We start from the raw sequence: 16023 nt of genomic DNA on the forward strand, positions 1-16023 counted from the left end.
TTATTTTATTCACGTTAATTTGCAATGCATCACAGAAAACATCTGTTCATAGTTTTCATTGAACACTGATAAAGGATGGACATGTATTATTCCCGCGTTGCCTGGGGAGCGCAGATGCAAATTGGTTTTGTACCAACTTCCATTCGTTATTCAGACAGCTTGTGAAGTAACATCTGCTACCGAATCAACATACAAGCGCTAACAAAGGACCCCAATTTACAGCGAGTACAGTTAATGATGTCCGACAGTATTTATAAAGACTCCGTCGACATTGTCAGAATCCATTACGATGAATATTCACTCCGCAGTCACATAATACGGACATATGCAGCACGCACATATTTTGATCGTTATGGCCATTGTGAGATTCTCATAATGTTTTCCTTGTTTTTTAACTAACTTTTTGTAACTAACTGCAAATGTATCTAAGACTACAACTTTTTAAAAAAATTTCCCAGTTACCGTTTTAGGACTATTCCAGATTCCCAAAACTAATAATTCGTTACCTCAAGCAGATGATACATCCATAGCGTATGATTAATTGTGGGCCGACATACGAAAACTGATCGAAAAAGAGTACAACTTCCTATGATTTAAAACCGAAATCTTGACGTAATTAATGATGAAGCTTTATGAAAACGTACTGACAATGTTTCGTCGGTCATGACACAATTTTCGTGACGGCACCACTCAGTTCTAAGCGAGTATCTTCCTCACGTGAATCGATAATTCCTCATTCAACTCCGGTGAGCATATCAAATGTGAAAGTTGGAAAGACTAAGTTTTGTTTCTGACTCAATATGAAACTTTTGACAATCGACGCTTCCGCTAGCAACAGCATTCTAGCTCACGAGACTCACGAGAAAGGACATGGGCCGACTTCGACGAGAAGGTGACCTTTCATGGTAGAAGCAAGCGACTCGTAAAACCAGGAGGTATTTCAACCGTAACCACAATTGGTTCTGGATAGATAGTAAATGATAAGTGGTTATAACGTACCAATACTGTGTAGAGGAAGTTGAGGCGAATAATTTTTATACAGATCGCCCGTTGTCTGTCAAGTCGGGGAACTTCTATCATAAATTTCCCTACAAACACCATCTACGCTACAGTGCATGCGCGTCGCGCGAGATTTTTATTTTCTGTCGCTGTCTGCACGCCAACCACTACTCAGTAAAACATGCTCAAAACGGGATCGCATTGGACTAAAATAATTTTTCAAATTTGACCAGTTTCCGAACTACGCAAAACTCACTAGGCTACATACTTCTCAAATTTGACAGGTATCACGTACAGAGGTATAAATTAGTACTTATGTACGTATTTACGCAACTTCACTCCTGCACAGTAATGATTATTTACTATGTCCTGCACAACACCCCATGAGATTATTACTCTAGCTGATACATAACACAGTATTACCGTATCATCACCTTAACTACAAATTTGTTTATTGTTGTATCTACTACCATACCCAAAAGTATGCAAATTACCTGAATTGCGTTCGGACTGATTTGCTTGCAGCCCACATAACGAAACTATCTTGCAGGTCCTCTAATCTTTCTGCAGTACAGCCGTTGGACTGTGCGAAATGGATACCAGAAGAGATCACTATAGTATACTATTCTTTAAGGTAATCAGTCCAGATGTAAATGCACGTCACAATATTTCAGATACTAAAAAAGCACATAATTAGAGATGAGATAGTCCTTAACGCTTCTAAAGTCAATTTTAGTACAGTAAGTCACATTTCAAAATCACTGCAACTCTCTTTAGAATATGAGTTAACTAACTCCATCACATAAGACATTCAAGCAATCTTTAGGCCAAATTAAATATTTTTATGAACAAGAGATTTTGAACAATATCTGTATTCCTAAAGTTCTATCACAATTCTGTGAACTCTAAACTACATGATTACCTTTATAGTGCTGGATCTAGAGTGAAACCAAGCACCTAAAACCATTGTAACTAACCAAAGCTTTCGTGCCACTCCGACGTTCGTAATTGATGACTAGGCATAAAGAGTTATGAAATTTCAAAGTTTCTACCAGTATCAGTTAGCAAATTTGAACTTGAAGGTTTTTGTTCTTTGTCTGGAATCCTGTCGACACCCTTATCTCCCTGTTAATTACCCATGGTAAATTTTTAATATAATTCCATGTAGCAAAATTTGAATGTGTTTAAAATAAAGTTATATGATGTAAAGTTTTATGACGCGGGCTCGAACCCAGCGTGTAATCACATTGCTAACTACGCAAAGCCAGAAGATAAATATCGATTTTTTTCATCAGCAGCGAGATGTCTGAATTGGACAAGAGGATAAAATATTTTTCCTAGCTGAGAGCCGAACACAGAACCTGCCGCCGTTGGTTCCTATCCATGAACTGTTTGCTCACCAGCAGTCAGATGTGTGCATGTTTGACTAGAAATAACGCCAACTTTCGTTTTTGTTGACAACACATGAAGAGACATTAAAAATGAAAATTATTTATCACTAATAGTTCGGTGTGCATATGCTAGGGCTTGAAATAGACCACGGTTTCGACCACACATATGTGCCTTTCGGGAGACCAAGAGGGTTTGCGTTCTTCGGAAAAATAACGAAATCATCGAACAGTATCTCTGTATGGATCAGATACCACTAAAGCTGAGTTCCGAATTTGAATCCTAATCCAACACCAAATTTTTCAACATCTCAAGTTCAGGTAAAGTAAGAGCCCTATGACCTTAAATGACCATCGGCTCATTAAGTAAAATAAAGTTTCTGGGGTAAAGAAGCTCGCTGCTGACAGAGTTTCTGTCTGTCGCAACTTCCGCCTCTCCTATGGCCCATCCTAAATTTCTCTGCCTCAGTTTTTCATTTTTTATTGTTTTAGGACTAACGCTGCCGCAGGAAACGCCAGAGAGGCCATTTTTTTACGCCTTAACTGCTTGTTTTATTTATTTGTTAAGGAACAGGACGTGCAGTACAAAACAGTGATGGACTGCAAATATTCCCGAACATGACTACACCCAAAGGATGACTTACAAAAGAATGTGACAGGTAGTTCGCAGGAGTAAATTCTAAAGGTTAAAATAACAATGAGTAACTTTTCAGCACCAATAATAGAAAAAGCATGGTTAAAGTAAATAAGTAATAAATAAGATCCGTAATAAGGGTTACTAACTAAGAAAAACAAACACGTCCCATAAAGAGAAGTTATTAAAGCTGGAAGCCAACGGCCTTGCCGCAGTGGTAACACCGGTTACCGTCAGATTACCGAAGTTAAGCGCTGTCGGGCTGGGCTATCACATAGATGGGTGACCATCCCGTCTGCCGAGTGCTGTTCGCTAGCGGGGTGTATTCAGCCCTTGTGAGGCAAACTGAGAAGTTATTAAACACGATTTTCCGAAACTTCTTCACCAAAGAAGACGAAGTAAATAATCCTGAATTCCAATCAAGAGCAGCTGCCAAGGTAAGAAACATAGAAATAGATATCCTCGGTGTCGCAAAGCAGCTTAAATCACTTAATAAACGCAAGGCGTCCGGTCCAGTTTGTATACCAGTCAGGTTCCTCTCAGAGTATGCTGATAAAATAGCTACATAGTTAGCAATTATATACAACCGCTCGCTCACAGAAAGATTCGTACCTAAAGACTGCTCAATTCACACCAATACCCAAAAAGTGAAGTAGGAGTAATCCGTTGAATTACAGGCCCATATCACCAACGTCGATTGGCAGTAGGGTTTTAGAACATATACTGTATTCGAACATTATGAAGTACCTCGAAGAAAACGATTTATTGACATATAGTCAGCACCGATTCAGAAAATATCGTTCTTGTGAAACACAACTAGTTCTTTGTTCTCATGAAGTAGTGAATGCTATCGACAGGAGGTGTCAAATTGATTCCATATTTTTAGATTTCCAGAAGGCTTTCGACACCGTTCCTCACAAGTGTCTTCTAACCAAACTGCGTGCCTACGGAATATCGCCTCAGTTGTGCGACTGGATTCGTGATTTCCTTTCAGAAAGGTCACAGTTCGTAGTAACAGACGGACAGTCATCGAGTAAAACAGAAATAATAACCGGCGTTCCCCAGGGAAGTGTTATAGGCCCTCAATTGTGTCTGATCTAATTAACGACATAGGAGACAATCTCAGTAGCCATCTTAGATTGTTTGCAGATGATGGTGTCATTTACCGTCTTGTATAAAGTTATCAGATGACCAAAACGAATGGCAAAATGATTTAATAAGATATATGTCTGGTGCGAAAAGTGGCAATTGACTCTGAATAAGGAAAAAAAATTTGGAGATTTTTGGTAGGGACTATGGGTCCAAACTGCTGAGCTCATCGGTTCCTAGGCTTACGCAGTACTTAATCTAACTTAAACTAACTTACGCTAAGGACAACACACACACACACACACACACACACACACACACACACACACACACACCCATGTCCGACGGAGGACTCGAACCTACGACGGGAGGAAATTATGAAAAGTGTGAAGTTACTCACATGAGTACTAAAAGAAATCCGCTAAATTTCGATTACGCGATGAGTCACACAAATCTGATGGCTGTAAATTCAATTACATACTTATGGATTACAATTACAATTACCCTAAATTAGAAAGATCACATAGATAATGTGGTAGAGCCAACCAAACACTGCGATTCATTGGCAGAACACTTAGAAGGTACAACAGGTTTACTAAAAAGACTGCTTACACCACGCTTCTCCGCCCTATTCTGAAGTATTGCTGTGCGGTGTGGGTTCCGCATTAGGCGGGACTGACGGATGACATCGAGAAAGTACAAAGAAGGGCAGCTCGTTTTATATTATCGCGAAGTAGGGGAGATAGTGCCACAGACATGATACGTGAATTGGAATGGCAATCATTAAAACCAAGGCGTTTTTCTTTGCGACGGGATCTTCTCATGAAATTCTATCACCAATTTTCCCCTCCGATTGCGAAAACATTCTGTTGGCACCCACCTACATAGGTAGAAACGATCATCACGTTAAAATAAGAGAAATTAGGTCTCGCACAGAAAAAATTTAGTGCTCGTTTTTCCCGCGCGCCGTTCGAGAGTGGAACGGTAGAGTGACAGCTTGAAGGTGGTTCATTGAACCCTCTGCCAGGCAATTTATTGTGAACAGCAGAGTAATCACGTAGATGTAGATGTAGATTGACAAGTAGCGGCACCGGTCTCGTAGACTGACATACGGCCGGGAGAGCGGTGTGCTGACCACATGCCCCTCCATATCCACATCCGGTGACACCTATGGACTGACGAAGACATCCCTGGGGTTGTGAAGCAGCTGAATGGGTTGAAAATAAATAAATCGCCAGGTCATGATGGGATTCCAGTTCGACTTTACAGAGAGTACTCCACTGCATTGGCTCCTTACTTAGCTTGCATTTATCGCGAATCTCTTGCCCAACGTAAAGTCCCGAGCGACTGGAAAAAAGCGCAGGTGACGCCTGTAAATAAGAAGGGTAGGATGGATCATCAAAATTACAGACCAATATCCTTAACATCGGTTTGTTGCAGGATTCTCGAACACATTCTCATTTCGAATATAATGAATTTCCTTGAGACAGAGAAGTTGCTGTCCATGCATCAGCACGGCCTTAGAAAGCAACTCGCCCTTTTTTCACATGATATCTTGCGAACCATGGATGAAGGGTGTAACCACCCAACAGATAACAAAAAATGATTATATAATTCACATTTTAGCGTAACCTACCAACAGATTAATTCCGTAACCTACCAATAATAACGTGACTAATTTCTCAATAAAATTGTGGGGCACTTATAATCTTTCAACAACTTACTGTGAATTTGAACTGGTAAATTTTGGACGTCAGCAGTGCTGCGTCTTGGCCCTGAAGGATCATGCTGAATAAACTGAAAATTCTTACCTCAATAAAGTCGCCGGATAACGCGTATATATCTACTCCTATATGAAACTAAACTTTTCTGGCACAGCCCTGTGCAATGCTGGCCGATAGATTTGTCATGTATAAAAAGAAACAACTGATTTTTCTTTACAATAATCGGGATGACCATGGATTGGAGAATTTAGTAAATTATTTAAATTGAAATGAATGACTGTCAAAAGGTAAAATTTATAAGAAAGATTATTATTAAGAGATTTTTTAAAAACATTTACATGGGACTTAACATAACAATACTACATATGCGCGAGGCTGCTTTTACCTTATACTACATCGCTCAGGCTCCGCCATCGCTCCCCACGACCGGCCCAGCGAACTCCACACACACGACTGCTGGCTACTACTAACTCCTACTACTACACAGTTCCTACTGCAGTCAACACTGCTCTCTGGTCTGAGATTCTCTTATAGCTTACATATCGCAGGCAGCGCGTGAGCAATGCATCGAAATTACATCTGTTCGAATGCGCTAGCAACAAATTCCTTGATCATGGACCTCTTACAAGGGTATCAGACGGATGCCATATTCCTTGACTTCCGGAAAGCGTTTGACTCAGTGCCCCACTGCAGGCTCCTAACTAAGGTACGAGCATATGGGATTGGTTCCCAAATATGTGAGTGGCTCGAAGACTTCTTAAGTAATAGAACCCAGTACGTTGTCCTCGATGGTGAGTGTTCATCGGAGGTGAGGGTATCATCTGGAGTGCCCCAGGGAAGGGTGGTAGGTCCGTTGTTGTTTTCTATCTACATAAATGATCTTTTGGGTAGGGTGGATAGCAATGTGCGGCCGTTTGCTGATGATTCTGTGGTGTACGGGAAGGTGTCGTCGTTGAGTGACTGGGAGGATACGAGATGATTTGGACAGTATTTGTAATTGGTGTAAAGAATGGCAGCTAACTCTAAATATAGATAAATGTAAGTTAATGAAGATGAATAGGAAAAAGAATCCCGTAATGTTTGAATACTCCATTAGTAGTGAAGCGCTTGACACAGTCACGTCGATTAAATATTTGGGCGTAGCATTGCAGAGCGATATGAAGTGGGACAAGCATGTAATGGCAGTTGTGGGGAAGGCGGATAGTCGTCTTCGGTTCATTGGTAGAATTTTGGGAAGATGTGGTTCATCTGTAAAGGAGACCGCTTATAAAACACTAATACGACCTATTCTTGAATACTGCTCGAGCGTTTGGGAACCCTATCAGGTCGGATTGAGGGAGGACATAGAAGCAATTCAGAGGCGGGCTGCTAGATTTGTTACTGGTAGGTTTGATCATCACGCGAGTGTTACGGAAATGCTTCAGGAACTCGGGTGGGAGTCTCTGGAGGAAAGGAGGCGTTCTTTTCGTGAATCACTACTGAGGAAATTTAGAGAACCAGCATTTGAGGCTGACTGCAGTAAAATTTTACTGCCACCAACTTATATTTCGCGGAAAGACCACAAAGATAAGATAAGAGATATTAGTGCTCGTACAGAGGCATATAGGCAGTCACTTTTCCTCGTTCTGTTTGGGAGTGGAACAGGGGGAGAAGATGCTAGTTTTGGTACGAGGTACCCTCCGCCACGCACCGTATGGTGGATTGCGGAGTATGTATGTAGATGTAGATGTAGGAAGACACGGCGGCCTGTCGGTACCGTTGGTCCTTCCAGGGCCTATTCGGACGTAGTTTATTAAAGCTGCAATTTCCTAAAATCTGAACCTATAGACTCTGCATAAATTAATAATTTTGATTTGGGTGTAAGGTTGTCTGAAGGTAAAAGAGAGTAATAATGTGTTGCCATTAGAAGCAAGCCAAAAACGTTTTATATTAGTTAAAGGAGATGTGTTGAAATAGTGTGAGGGTCACACCAAATGTATATGTCAATAATGAGGTCAGCAGGCTGACGAAGAGAAAATTGAGAAAGAAACGTCGAAATATATGTATACCTCAAAATGGGGAGAAAGGAGAAATGAAGTCAGTGGGTTCACGTATATTGGTGAAAAGGTGAAAAGTTGAAGAGTATTTCCAACATATCTCGTAAAAAGGTTTGAGAAACGCGCAATCTGGCTTAAGACAGATGGTCAGTTAACAGGTAAATGCAGACAACATAATACAAATAAACGAATGTGTTAATAGATGCAGATTGTAAAGTAGGGATATGGTATAATAAAAACAGCTTTCTAATTATTTGTGTCACAAAGCAAAGTAACTGCTGTCAAACAAATGATTTCTTTAGCATACTAACCTGTACGATAATTGAGCCAAAAGAAGAAGAAACTTACAGAAGGTTACTCAATTTTCTAAGTTAAAGCAACATCTAAAGAAAAAATAAATTGCAAACTAAACCAAAATGTCACTATTTAAAAATATACATTGACCTTCAGTGCATAATAGCTATGGTTTATGTATAAAAGAAAAAAGAACTGCAAAGTTTGCGATTCAGGTTTGATAATGCAGTGAAGTATTACGACTTTACGATCTAACTTATTTCCAATAATTATTTTTCAAAAGTTAAAAACAATTTCCTAAATAAAAGGAGAAAAAAGAAATCCTTTCTGGTAACTTCATAGTTGTTGGAACTATTAAAAGAGAATAGAACGTAAAACGTGTTTTGTCGTCCCTTAGACGTAAGTTAAGAACAGAAGCTTAGGCTATGTTATCTGTTTCTCATGGACATGGAGGCTTCATGAAAGGCAGCCTATAAGCTGTAGTGGAGAAGGAAGCGAGTACGACACTATCTACAGTGATTCCTTCCCTTTCCTTTCTGTAGTAAACTATAATGAAGAAGTTTATTCCCACACCCTACTTCTAATGATTTAGCGTAAGTGTCCTATGGATGTTCACACTGGTGCCTACGATTGTGATTAACTATGTGAGTACTGAAAAGTGAAATATTTTTTGTTTCTTTTTCTGGTAGCTACTGAAAAATTTATATAAAAAAAGTAATTTTGTAATTATCGAAAATTTTGTTTCATGTTTCAATGTAATTTATGTACATTTTTTGTAAAAATCCATTACGTCATTTTTCTGTGTATATGTATGGTTATTTTGTGAGTATTAACATTAAGGAATTTTGCTAAAAATCAATTTCATTTAAAAGAGGTCAGCTATAATAACATTCCATGTGTCTAATATTTAATTTTGTATAAAAATAAATTTTTTCACAAACTTGAATAGGGGATGATATGGTGAAACAAGAGCTGTATCATTTGAAAGATACAGAGGCGAGCGAGTGTGCCGGGACTTACCCGAGTTCACTGCTAGTAGCGTCACGTCACCATAACGAGTCTCTGCGTAGCATAATTTAAGAATGAAATTAAAAATTAAAGTTGCTTTAACAAACTGTGTGAACATATGCTTCAGTGTATTAACGTTTAAATTGCCAATTATTTACCACTTTTGTGGCAAGCAATTATTTTGATTATCAGAAGTCAGGGCCAAAGATCATTTAATAGGAACTTACTGTAGAGGTAGCCTCTGAACTGCTCATCGTGCTGTTTAGGATAGAGACATTTATTACTAGTCTTATCGTCAGGAATATTACTATGTGTGGATGTGAAACCTGATCAAATATATCTATAATTGGAACTCAAAATCTTCATTTATAATCACAGTTCCTGAACCCGCTGAGTAAATAGAGAGCTGGACAAGAACGTGGACTTGCAGACTTGAAACTGTGGTTAGTTATGTTCTCCATCGCTTTCTGGCTGACCATAGAAATAATTTCCAGGCTCTCATAAGAGATGGCAAACAATATTCTAATACTTCGTATTACTTATAAACTATTATTATTAAACCCGCCGTCCCACGCATCGTTGCCGGTTCGAGGCGACAGATGCCGTAAATATCATACGTACAAGTGCTTTGCGGTTGCAGTAAGCGTATGTCTTGCAAATTACGTCTGCCGCTCGCATGTGTCGATTTTACTGCTTACCACCACCATCAGCGCTGACACCTCGGAACAAAGGGAACTAAAATTCCTTATATAACTCGGTACGATCACCATTAATGCTCGCAGTGGGTACGACATTTACAGTAGACTGCTCAGAACACTAGAGAACGCTGATTGGCTGTTGGGGAATGCGCGACGTAGGTGCGCAGAACAAAAACGTAAGCTCGACCGCCATCGCTCGTGAATCCAACTACAGTCCTACAGGAAAAATGGAAGCACTGATATGTAGGACATTTTACGTAGTTTAATTTTGTAACGTATACGTTTTTGTTAGAGGTCTCGGTTTTCGAGTTATTCAACAAAAAGGTTCAAATTGGGCCTCCACACTTACTCCCACCTCCGCATTCATCCCTAGCCTGTCGGGATTTTTAATATATGGTAGCTCTTCCTAACATTGTACAATAATTGTGACTACACGAATTACTTTCCGTATTCCGCGTTTTTTGGTCTTCATCGATGGCCATAGGTAGCTATTTAGTCACCACTGTTAATTGAAATGTGGCTTTGAGTGTAATGAAAGAAACACGACTTTTGTAACCGTTACATAAAAACAAGTTGCTCTGATAATTCGATCAAAACTAGTCTCATATGATAGTTGTTCTTTCGTGGTCATACCAGGTAAACAAAACGATTTAATTGTTAACTGTATGTTAAAATTCACAAAACTTACACAAACGTCAAGTTTACGATTTGTAACTGCGCGACTAAACCGCTGGCGCAATAAAACCCTGTAAATGAAGACCAGAAAAGGTCGAATACGGGAAATAATTCGTGTAGCGTTAAGTTTTGGCACAGTGGTGGAAGGGACTGCCATGACCGGTGAAGAGTGAGTGTGGTTGTAGGCGTGCATTTCAAGATTATTTTATTGTACGTTTTTCTTGAATAACTCGAAATCTGCATCCCCTAATGAAAACGTATGCCAGAACTAAATTAAATTACATTAACTTTCCTACAAAAAACGTCTTACTCATTTTTTCTCTATAACTAATAGTTGAACCATAAGACGTGAGATAATATGCAAATATTACGCGAAGCACCTGCTCTGTAACTTAGGTGGTTTTTCTAGGCCAGTTTGAAGTAATTTCCCGACTTGACAGTCCATAAGTATCCGATACTGTTCGTCTCGACTTTTACATCACTGTGATGTACTGTAAACAATTATTATTTACACCCTGTATACACAGCAAGAGAAGCAGGAAATGTGGACTATGGCTCATGTGCTACATAGATCAGTAGGTTTGTGTTGAAAGTGGACTAGAAATCAAATTGACAATCATCAGTGTATTAACAAAAGCAAGATTGCAAATGAGTCAATAGGTCGTATTCTCGTTATAAGACATTTGCATAGTGGTTTAGGAGTAGCATGTTTGACAACGAATTAAAACGTATTAGGTCCTAGACTGGAACCTAGTCACTACTTAGATTTCAAACAAAAATCCTCATCAATGGCGGTTGAAGAGTCCTGATTTAAGGAGGCACGCTCGTCCTGTCAACCGCCTTTCCAAAAATGGCGCAGGAACGGACAGAGCTTCAGAGCAGAAAAAGGCGAAAGAATCAGCCAATGATGAATGTCACGACAATGCAGAAGGCAATGGCAGTCACTACTTTAAAGACAGATAATGTTTATCCATTGGACATGTGGCCTATAATTAGAAAATGGTCATGGTGATCTCTCCGTTGCCAACAAACTCTGTGTTAGTTTCCCATTCGGATCGCCGGGAGAGGGAAAAAGGTGAATAAGTAATGAAAGTGTAACATACTATGCGTGGTATGTCAGTAGCTTGAACATGGCTGGGAAGCTACAAAATCTGAAAAGGGAAATGCAATGGCTCACTCTAGACATAGTGGCGGTCAGTTAAGTGAAACGGAAAGAAGATAAGGATTTCTGGGCAAACGATTGTAGAATAATATCAATAGCAACAGAAAATTTTATGTCGTTGGGAGGGGGGTAGGATTAATTATGAATAGGAAGGCAGGACAGAGGGCGAGTTACTGTGAACAGTTCAGTGATAGGGTTGTTCTCATCAGGCTCGACAGCAAACCAACGCCAGGCAAGGATAGTTCAGGTACACATACCGACGTCATACGCAGATAATGAAGACAGAGTAAAAGTATATGAGGATACTGAACGGGTAATTCATAACTCTGAAGGTTTGGTGAGCAGTAGTAAGGGAAGGCACAGAAGAAAGACTTACTGGAAATACGTGCTTGGTAGTAGGAAGAAAAGAGAAACAAATATTGATTTCTGCAACAAGTTTCAGCTAGTAACAGCAATGACACCGTTCAAACATCACAGGAGGGGGAGATATACTTGGTTGGCTCTGAGCACTACGGGACTTAGCTTCTGAGGTCATCAGTCCCCTAGAACTTAGAACTACTTAAACCTAACCAACCTAAGGACATCACACACATCCATGCCCGTGGCAGGATTCGAACCTGCGACCGTAGCGGTCGCACGGTTCCAGACTGTAGCGCCTAGAACCGCTCGGCCACCCCGGCCGGCAGATATACTTGGTAAAGTCCTGTAGACACGATAGGTTAGCAGCTGGATTACAAATGGTGAGACAGATTCCGATATCAATTACTGGATCCTAAAGCTTACCCAGAAGCCGAAATAGACCCCGATAAAAATTTTGTAATGAGGAAGAGTAGGTTCAAAAAATGTGTGTGAAATCTTATGGGACTTAACTGGTAAGGTGATCAGTCCCTAAGCTTACACACTACTTAACCTAAATTATCCTAAGGACAAACACACACACCCATACCCGATGGAGGACTCAAACCTCCGCCGGGATCAGCCGCACAGTTCATGACGGCAGCGCCCTAGACGGCTCGGCTAATCCCGCGCGGCTAAGAGTAGGCGGAAGTTTAAGAGCCTCATCCAGAAGAATCAATGTGCAAAGAATTGGCATACCGTAGCACTAAGGAATGATGAGATGCATTTGAAACTCTCTGAGGCAATAGGTACTGCAAAAATGAATATCACAGTAGGCAGTTCAATTGAAGAGGAACGTAAAACGGCCAATCACAGATGAATGTGAGACAAACAGAGGTACAAGGGATGATACTGCGAAGAAACTTTAGATATCAGGAGAAATACTTCTTGATCGATGGTAAGAAGTAAGTACAGAAATATTCAGAGAAATTTTGGATGTACAGAAAGATAGGTAATCTAGTGAGGAACTAAACAGGACGAGCAAGGAATCCAAGGCGAAATAGCTGGACGAAAAGTTGCAGTGGTGCCATCTTCCTCGTTAAGATAACTACGATGTGAGATTAGTAGTAGGGATCCATGAAGCTTGACTACCTCTTGTCACATACGCTTGATACATGTACGTAGATCGTAAGGTACTAGTATCCGAAGACATTCAGCAATGTAAACAGGTCCTTGGTGCTTCGCTGTTTGATTGTGGCCACTCAGTAGTACGTGTGCTGAGACCAGAAAGACCAAATAGTCTTCAATTTTAGTTCAGTTCTCTGTCGTAGTTATATTGTCCTTGTCGCCACCTTACCTGGTATTACTTTTAATTCCCGTATCTCACTATACCACATTCGCGACCAATCTTAATACCTTTTCGTACCACGAGTTAATCTTAAATCGCTGGCTCCAACCGAAGAAATTGCTCATTCCCTCCTTAATTAGTAGGTGCTAGCCGGCCGAAGTGGCCGTGCGGTTCTAGGCGCTGCAGCCTGGAACCGCGAGACCGCTACGGTCGCAGGTTCGAATCCTGCCTCTGGCATGGATGTGTGTGATGTCCTTAGGTTAGTTATGTTTAACTAGTTCTAAGTCCTAGGGGACTAATGACCTCAGAAGTTGAGTCCCATAGTTGTCAGAGCCATTTAAACCATTTTTTTTTTTTTTGCAGGTGCTAACGACAGTCTCGAGCCTGAGATCTGTAAGCAATACTTTAATCTCTGCTTGCGAGTAAATTCACGTAACAGAGCTCACCAGAGACCCTACAGTTGATCGGTACCTTAGTGTGGTTACACCCATAAGTTACCAAGTTGGACCTCATATAGGACCTCACAATCTGTTCCAAAATTAAGTAATTCAATTCAATAAATTTAAATAAGTGCACAATTCAAGCTTAGTTCATCAAAATATTTAAAAATTAGGCACTTCTTATTAGTCAAAGTTAATTCACAGAAAGTCAATCTACCTGATTGCAGTTTTCTAAAACCAGAGAGGACTTGCGTTGCCAACTTACGACAAATTAAACTTGAGAGAACATTTCTTACCAACTGGTTGAAATTACACTTGACTTTTCTTTCAAATGTCGAAGCCTGAAGTTAATCATACTCTTTCGGAAAATTCAGATAGGTTTTCAGTCCACACACTTCCAAAGAACACAGTTCAGCATCTTCAGATAAAAATGGCTCTGAGGACTATGGGACTTAACATCTGCGGCCATCAGTCCCCTGGAACTTAGAACTACTTAAACCTAACTAACCTAAGGATATCACACACATCCATGCCCGCTGCAGGATTCGAACCTACGACCGTAGCTGTCGCCCGGTTCCAGACTGAAGCACCTAGAACCGCTCGGCCACAACGGCCGGCTCTTCAGATAAATTTGGGAACGTTCACAACATTTTATTTGCATCTTCTAGAAAAATAATTGTTACTTATCTTCATGTCATATAGTGTATGAGTGCAGCATACAAGTAATACGACCTGTATAGTTCCAGTTCGTGATAAGGTTCATACAAAATAAGGCTATACGAATCAGTTTTACAGTTCATTATTTCATTTTTATCTGTCAAAAAGTGGCGCAACGAGAATTTGATGCTTCCGGCTATTTTCTTTGTACCTGTGGCCACATAGAGTTGCAGTCTGACATGCACGTAAAAGAAAAATTTGATCATGTACCTTTGTTGGACTTTGAAAATCATACTTGCTGACCGACAAATATCTCATGCAGCACACTCATGCATTACACGTCATTTTAATTCGAAGCAGATACGCTTGTGAAGTGTGTCGAGAATACATAATATCAGGCATTACCTCTCACCACGTACAACGGAGTGGTCGATAGCCTTCATTTAACGACCGAGAGCTGCGGCGTTTTCTTAGAATTGTCAGTACTAACAGACTGCTTGAACAAACAGCGAAAGCAAAGTGCGACGTGTCAGCCCCGACAGCTGAGTGGTCGGCGTGACGGATTCCGTTCTACGGGCCCGGGTTCGATTCCCGGCTGGGTCGGGGATTTTCCCCGCTCAGGGACTGGGTGATGCCTTCATCATCATTTCATCCCCATCCGGCGGGCAGGTCGCCCAATGTGGCGTCGAATGTAATAAGATCTGCTCCAAGGCGGCCGGACCTGTCCCGTAAGGGGCCTCCCGGCCAACGACGCCAAACGCTTATTTCATTTCAATGTGCGACGTATGACGAGCATATCCATTAGGACAGTACGTGGGTGGCTTGCTAGCTAGCATCGAGACAACACCTGCAGCCACTCTCTTGGGCTCGTGACCATACATACTGGATCCTAACCGACTGGAAAAACGTGGCCTGGTCAGATGAGTCGTGATCTCAGTGGGTAAGGGCTGATGGCAGGGTTCGAATGTGGCACCGATTCCACAAAATCCTGAACACTGGTTGTCAACAAGGAGCTACGCAAGCTGGTGGCGGCTCCATAATGGTGTGGACTGTGTTTACATGGAATGGACTGAGTCTTTTGGTCCAATTGAACCGAGCATTGACTGTAAATGATTATGTTTGGCTACTTTGAGACTATTTGCAGCCATTTATGGACTTCATGCTCCGAAACATGTCACCAAACCGCAACTATTCATGACTGGTTTGAAGAACATTCTAGATATTTCGAGCGAAAGGTTTGGCCACCCATATCACCCAGCAAGAATCCCATTGAACGTACATGGGTTATAATCGAGAGGACAGTTCGCGCTGAAAATCCTGCAGCGGCAACCCTTTCGCAATCATGGATGGTTATAGAGGCAGCATGGCTCAATATTTCTGCAGAGGACTCCCAACGACTTATTGAGTACATACCACATGCTGGCAAAGGACCTTAAATTAACAAATTCTAAATTTCTTGTAAGTTTTAGCTATATACTCCAGCCGTCACTAATATTTTTTTTTTGTGCGGCTCGAAGATACTTTTCTTCCTCTAC

The sequence above is a fragment of the Schistocerca americana genome, chromosome 1 (assembly GCF_021461395.2).
Source record: "Schistocerca americana isolate TAMUIC-IGC-003095 chromosome 1, iqSchAmer2.1, whole genome shotgun sequence".
NCBI classification, from domain to species: Eukaryota; Metazoa; Arthropoda; class Insecta; order Orthoptera; family Acrididae; genus Schistocerca; species Schistocerca americana.